General features: G+C 32.6%; 1 pseudogene across 1 annotated transcript; it reads left to right on the forward strand.

Annotated features, from left to right (window-relative positions):
* The first annotated feature begins 5125 nt into the window (after positions 1-5125).
* On the forward strand, positions 5126-6923 carry LOC149179147 (taxadien-5-alpha-ol O-acetyltransferase-like; annotated as a pseudogene). Its single transcript, XR_016258899.1, has 2 exons — positions 5126-5609; positions 5712-6923. The product of XR_016258899.1 is annotated as a taxadien-5-alpha-ol O-acetyltransferase-like (transcript).
* Positions 6924-7482: the final 559 nt, after the last annotated feature.

The raw sequence follows: 7482 nt of genomic DNA on the forward strand, positions 1-7482 counted from the left end.
TTCCCCTTTTAAATACTAATTAACCTATAATTTTTAATACATTTTTAACTAACCATTAACACCTTTAAATTATTTTATATATTTATATATTTTTAATGGTCACCTAATATAACTAATTGCCATTAAATTATAATAATTTTTGACTCTGGTCCTAAGGTCAAAAGTAGTCGTTAATCCAGATAGCCGTTGGAGACTCTGCTCATACTATTTAACATGCTAAGCTAGATCTGTCTCTTCAACTTGTCCTGACGATGAACCACACTAGCTGGTTCGAAACGCGTCGACAAATAATTTATCTTGTGATTTTCGCCGAATATCTTCTCTTAAATTTGATATGGATCACAGAAGCCTCAATTCAACAATTTAAAAATAAAATTTAAATAATAAAATATAAAAAAATATAACTTCCCATTTTAATTAAAAAATTAATAAAATCACTTATTTAAGTTTTTCCTTAAAATATAAATAAATTTCAAACAACTTTAAGGAGAAAAGATTCCCCTTCATATATAAAATTAAATTATTTATTTTATTTTATTTTTAAATTATATATTAATTAAGAAATAAGAATATTTATTTTATTTTCAAATTATACATTAATTAAGAAATTCAATGGGTGTAGTTTTTTTTTAAGAAGTTACTATATATATAAAATTGTTTTTAAATAAATGGATTTTTTTTTACTTTAAATTTTGAGTCTTATATGTCAATTTAGTTTTTGTTTGTCTTTGTTTAGTACTTTCTCTTTGATTATAACCTACTTCTTTAGTGATTAACTTGCTTGATTCTTATAAGAATTATTAATATAATTAAGAGGTATGAATATGTTAGCTACATACCCACACATTATATGGATACACTAGTATTCTATACCTTATTACGCTAGATGATTAACTAACGGTTAATTTTGATTAATGAATAAAATATGATTAATCTTAACCTTTATTAATGATCAAGGTTATGGTTAACCTTAAGCTTGATCAATACTTAAGCTTCATTAGTGATTAATTAACCCTTATTCCTAGCTTATAATTAATAAATTGTAATTTAACATGATTTCTTTAATATTTCTTATGAATCCATGAGTTTGATTGACATTAAAAAGATATTATTATTTTATTGTTATTAGTGTCTTATTGTTTTAACATATTTATGCCCTAACATGATTGTCTTCCTCAAATTAAATTTTGGATAAGAGGATGTGTGGGAGTGGATCTAGGGGAGTAATGGAGGGTGGTAACATCAATTGTTGGGTTTGTGGCAATGACTCAGGGGAGCGGGGGAGGAGGGGTGACAAGGGAGGGCATAAGTGTGGGAAGCTTGGGAGAGAGGGTATTCTAATGGGGATTTTAAGTTTTGGCACTTTGGAGGTTGATTTCTGGTTTTGGGACAAGGAAGTGTAGAGGTAGGTTGTCACTTGAGAGATGGATTACGGTGTTGGACGCTATAGGGGTGTTGGCATGGAGACACATTGAGAATGAGATAAACATGGATGGTTACAACAAAAGGGGTTGGGAAAGGAGGTAAGTCAAGAGGGAAGGTGAAATAAAGTGGGGAGAGGTAGTAAGAGGTGAAGATAGGTGAGATAATGAGTGGTGGGATTGCGGGAATGGTGCATAAGAGGAAAAGGAGGAGGAGGTAAGAAGATAAATAGTGTGGATAGAGATACGTGACATTATGAAATAAGTGAGATAACAGTGGGATATAGGTGAAATTCAAAGATGTGGGAATGAAGAGTGGGTGATAGGGGCAAATAGAGAAGAGATGAGAAGATCTAGATCATTTCTAGGGATCTAAGACACATATATTTCTACTGAAAACCACCTAGTGGCACAACATAAAAAATAATAGGCCAATGATACTCTCAGGTCATGTGTGGTTGTTTAAGGAATTGTTCTTGGCCCTAGATGGATAAAATTTTCCTTTTTGGCTCCATGTTAATTTTCCATCCCATTCTCATGTACATGGCCCCAAGATCCATACCCATGTTGACTATACCCATCAAGAGACCAAAAATACTTTTGAAAGATTCTTTATGGTGAGTCAACATGTTGTTGATGGCCCTAGATACCTACAAGATTTCTTTGGCAAATTTTTGTCAAACACACCTTATGAACACTTAGTGATAAAGTGCATGCAAGTTCGTAGAGCATAAACTTATGCTTTAAATGTGCGCATGTTGATGCAGATGCATCTAACCTAGGTCAATCGTTTACTAGAGGAGTTATTTTAGAACGCTAGGATTTAATTATTTATTGTATTTTTCCTATAGTTTTTAAGAGAGAATGAAGATTATTGTAAATAGGAGAAGATTTGAGAGTATTGTGGAAGGTTTGAGAGGATTATGGATTAGTTAGCTCTTATCTAGGGATAAGGGATTAGATGAGAGATTTTATGGATTATGAGAGATATTTTGGGAGTTTGTTGAGGGATCTAGAACCTACCTTGGGTTCTAATCCATTTGTATAAATTGACGTTAGCCCATGAGGCATGTAAGAGGTAGAAGTATGTGAATGATTGTGAGGAACGAGAGGCCAATCATCGGGCCATGATTTCTCTTGTAAATATTTCCTTTAATTAATTATTTGGAGAGTTTATGTGTATTTTGTTATTGGGTGAATCTCAGTTCATTTTTGGTATTATGGTGTGTGTTTATGATTAAGTTGCAGACCTATGGTTATTTGACCTGCATCACATGTGCTCAAATACAGCTATGCATTCTAAAGTCTATGCACATTCTTTCTATTTCAATTTTTTTAGTAAGAGTGATAACCTTAGCCTACATGTTCACTAATTTGGTTTCCTTGGATTTAGGTTTAGAGTGCCAAACCTAGTGGTTTATGATACAAATACATTAAAACCTCCATTATAGCATGACACTATTTTGTAAAAAATAGTGTTATACTATAACAATGTGTTCTCTACAAAGGAAATTACATCTATGAAAAATAATATACATAGGAAAACTCAAATTTCATCTATTTAAATGCATATTTAAGAAATACAGATTATATATTTGGAAAGCTAATTCAATTTTACTTTTTATACCATATCCAAATTCATTGTACAAGTATGTTAAATAATCTTGCAAGTTAACATATTGTTGTTTTTCCATGTTTTCATTGTCACTAATGCATTGTGAAAGACAATAGTTAACTTATGCCTACCCTAATATGAAACCAAAACATTATGTCCATCCTTGATTGAATTCAAGTAAATTAATATTGATGGAAAAAAACTCTTCTCATGTTTAATACTTTATTATAACATGAAAAAAACACTATTATATCTTTCTATTACTTTTTTATAATTAAAAACACAATGACAATAATTGTACTAGTTTCTTTAACCAAAACTAAAAAACAATTCAAAACAATCCATCCTTATCTTAAACAAAATATCAATATAAAATACATATTTAATTTATATTGAATTTTTTAATCAACAAATACATAAATATATTAATATTTATGACATTTACTTTTAAAAATCTCTAAATCACTTCACTATTATTATTATGTTCAGATTATATGTGAAACATTTTCATATTAAACACAGGAAATCACTATTTTTTAAGTCATCTCCCAAAAAATACACATATAACCACTAAAAAATAACTCCATTTACAATCACTTAGAGCTAACCACTCTTTTTACAATCATTTAGAGCTAACCACTCCTTTCTAACCTTCTCATTATGTGAAAAGGCCTTCCTATTACCATCCCACTCGTTATGTTAAAATTCCTCCAAAATCCATTTAGTCTTTGTAAAGATCATAAACAATTCAACCTCAATATAGAATGTTACACATAAAATGTGTGAAAAGTACATATATCCAACCATTTATTACAAAATCTGTTTAGTCTTGTCAATATCATAAACAATTCAATCTCAATATAAAATAAAATGTGTGAATAGTACATATGTCCAACAATTTATTACTATGTTACATTATATATTTCTAAAACGTTCAACATTTACTTATAAATAATATTGCAATTAATTTAATACCTTATAAAATCCATGATAAATAATGTAAACTAAAATCAAATTTGTTTTTCAAAAAAGGTAATAGTATAAAACAATATGTAGAGGATTGCATGCTTGCTCTAGTTTAATTCATGTAAAAAGGGACAACGTTTGAACCATCTATAAAAAAAAAATTAAAAACTGAAACCATGATGGTTTTTTATATTGGAAAATTAAAAAAAAAAAAAATTCAAATTTAATAAAAGTTAAATCTTTAATTAATTTAAATTTAAATTTAATTAATTCAAATGAAATACATATATTTCAATTTCTTTATCCAAAATTAATGTCTAAAAGTTATATAAAAATTATCCCATCTCCTTTATCCCATCTCCTTTGTGATAAACAATTGGTGAAATTCAACATAAAATCTATTTGCTTAGCTAAAACTATTTATAGAGGAAGATCCACTAGAAAAAGGTAAGGAGGTGGTCACATGGAAGACAAGATTAATCATGATGCACAAAGTCAATGATTGGGTTAGTGTTTGTCCATTAAATATCACTTTATTCTCATCCAACGCACAAGATGAAAAGGCACTGAACCAATCATTGGCTTAGTATATGGTGTTTGTCCATTAAATATCACTTTATTCTCATTCAACGAACAAGATGAAAATGCACTGAGCCAATCAATACATGGTGCTTAATTTTCATCTTGTCCATTAAATATCACTTTATTCTCATCCAACTGACAAGATGAAAAGGCCGATCATTGGCTTAGTGCATGGTGCTTAATATTTGTCCCAAACATTAACCACCATGTGCTAAGCCAATGATTGGCTCCATGTTTTTTCATTTTGTCCATTAGATAAGAATAAAGTGATATTTAATAGACAAGATGAAAAAACATTGACTCAATTATTGGCTTAGTGCACCATGTTTAACATGTGTCTTCTCATCCAACTAACAAGATAATAAAATGATATTTAATAGACAAAAATAAAATCATATTTAATGGATAAGAATAAAGTGATATAATAAAGTGATATTTAATAGATAATATGAAAAAGTAAGCTAATCATTGGCTTAATACATAGTCCTTAATATTTTCCTGATTTAATGGGGTGATTCATCTTAAAAAAATAAGTCAAGGTGAAGTGGCAGCTGGATCTGTCAATGGAGACTCCTGATATTTATTGCTCCCAAGTTCGGCTGCCTCTAAAGGTAATAGAGTCTTTCCTCGTACCACCTTCTCGACCTTCTCCCAAATCCATCCTCTATCTTTCGAATCTGGACGACCATTTCCTTGTAAGGAGGAGATTTGATGTATTGCTTGTCTACAATAATGGTTCTAGGAATAATTACACCACCACAAATCCAGCTAGGGTTATTCAGGATATATTGTCACAACTTATGTCTTACTATTAGCCAATCATAAACCGAGTAAGAAAAACACAAGACGGTCGTAAACTCCAAGTAGATTGCACGGGAGAGGGTACTCTCTTTGTTGAAGCCGCCACGGACAGCACACTACCAATTCTGGGAGAATTCGAGGAGCTGAAATCGTCGTTTGATCAGCTGCTCTTTCAGTTTCCGCTCACCATAGAAGTCGAGGAAGTCCCCCCTCTAATTTTTCAGGTAAACCTCTTTTCATATACTCTTGGATTTCTTTTTACAATTACTGGGAAGATTTTAATGAAATGGCTGATCACACCGCGTGCTTTTATCTTGAAAAATTAGGTCACGCGCTTCCATTGCGGGGGCTTTGTCGTGGGTGTGAGTTTCAACCATAGTCTGTGTGACGGACGAGGGGCAGCCCAGTTTCTGATGGGACTTGCAGAGATTGCGAGAGGAGAGGCGAAGCTTTCAGTCGAACCAGTGTGGCAGCGGGAAGATCGCAAACCCCACCAGCCCTATCTTGTCCGTTTCCAGCATCATGAGGTCCTTGAAAGTGGATACCTTGTTAATCCTAACACTCCGCTGTCGACTGTGAGAATCGAGGACCTGGTCCTCGCCTCATTTTTTGTCAACTCAGATGCCTTGCAAAGGATAAAACAGCCCATCGTAGAGGAGCTGAAGGAGCACTGTACAACTTTTGATGTTTTAGCAGCGTTCGCGTGGCGAGCGAGAACAAGGGTTCTGGGAATCCCTGTTCATCACGTTGTCAGGTTTCTCTTCGTAGTCGACGTGAGGGGGCGCCTCAGCCCCCCTCTGGCAGAGGGATACTACGGCAATGGTCAGTACGTGGCATGTGCGCGCAGCAGTAGAGCGGAAGTGGTTGTGAATGGCTCCCTTTCGCATGTTGTAAAGATGATAAAGAAGGCGAAGTTATGTTTAACTGAGGAGTACCTGAGATCGAGCATAGCGTTCCTTGAAATGAAACGGTCATGTCCAGAGATCACAGATCAGGTGCTCATGTGTGTTGAAGATACATATCTTACTGACTGGAGGTGGTTGGGATTTAACCAAACGGACTTTGGGTGGGGTGAGCCCCTCATTGCTTGCCCCGGTAATTGCTCAAAATTTTGTTATGCTCATTTGCATTTCTGCCTCCCCCGAAAACCAAGAGCGGAGTAACGATGCTCTTCTGCGTGCCACGCCCAGCACTGAAAACCCTTGAAACGGAATTACATTGTCTAATGTGAATCAGTGGTTACAAATCTCTAGTGATTAAATATTTCATTGTCCACTGCTGTGACTGAAGGGCCTTCCCTCTGGAATGTAGATCAGGTAAAGTGAGATAAAATCTAGGCAATATTCTGCTTTCTGGGGCATTGGCAGCTTTAGGCGAACTGGGGTCTTTTTAGTAGTTGGTGGGGGTGGTTTTCGAGATAAATTTCTTTTATTTTTTTTAATTTTTTTTTGGTTGGTTTTGCTGCGGCTATGGATTCATTCAAAAATGTATGGTTGGTATAATTTGAGTGGATTAAATAATTAAAATATGTTATTTTTTATTAAGAAGAAGTAGAATGTGTATTTTTTTAATTTTTAATTATATTTTTATTATTTTATTTTATTTTAATTTTAGTTATAAAAAATTTAAAAAGAAAATGTTATATTGTATTTGATAACAATTTTATATTTAAAAATTTAGAATTTCTTGGTTAAATTTAATTTACGAGTAAAGTATTACTTTTTCGAGATGATATGGAATCCATTTAAATGTATATAATCTATGGTCAATCATATTGTAGTTCAGAATCTAAAAGTAATGGTTTTCATTGTGTAATGTAAAGTTTAGGGATTTTCATTAACATCTAAAAAGAGTTTTCAAGGTAACAGAAAAAATAAATATGTATAATTATTAATATTAGAAATGTTGTATTTTAATGATCAAATTAATAAAAGTAGTCTAAAATGCCAATGCATTAGAAACTTCCTATCATGTCACCTTTAATGTTCCACTTAGAGTCACCTTTGATGTCCCATCTCTCTGTTCCATCCTTGACTTCCCTTGTTTGAATATGATTTCCCTTCCCTCAATATCATTCCACCAAATTCAAATTTGTCT

This window comes from Pinus tabuliformis, chromosome 4_1 (genome assembly GCF_031772625.1).
Source record: "Pinus tabuliformis cultivar Carrire ecotype Pingquan chromosome 4_1, CPIR1, whole genome shotgun sequence".
Taxonomy (NCBI): domain Eukaryota; kingdom Viridiplantae; phylum Streptophyta; class Pinopsida; order Pinales; family Pinaceae; genus Pinus; species Pinus tabuliformis.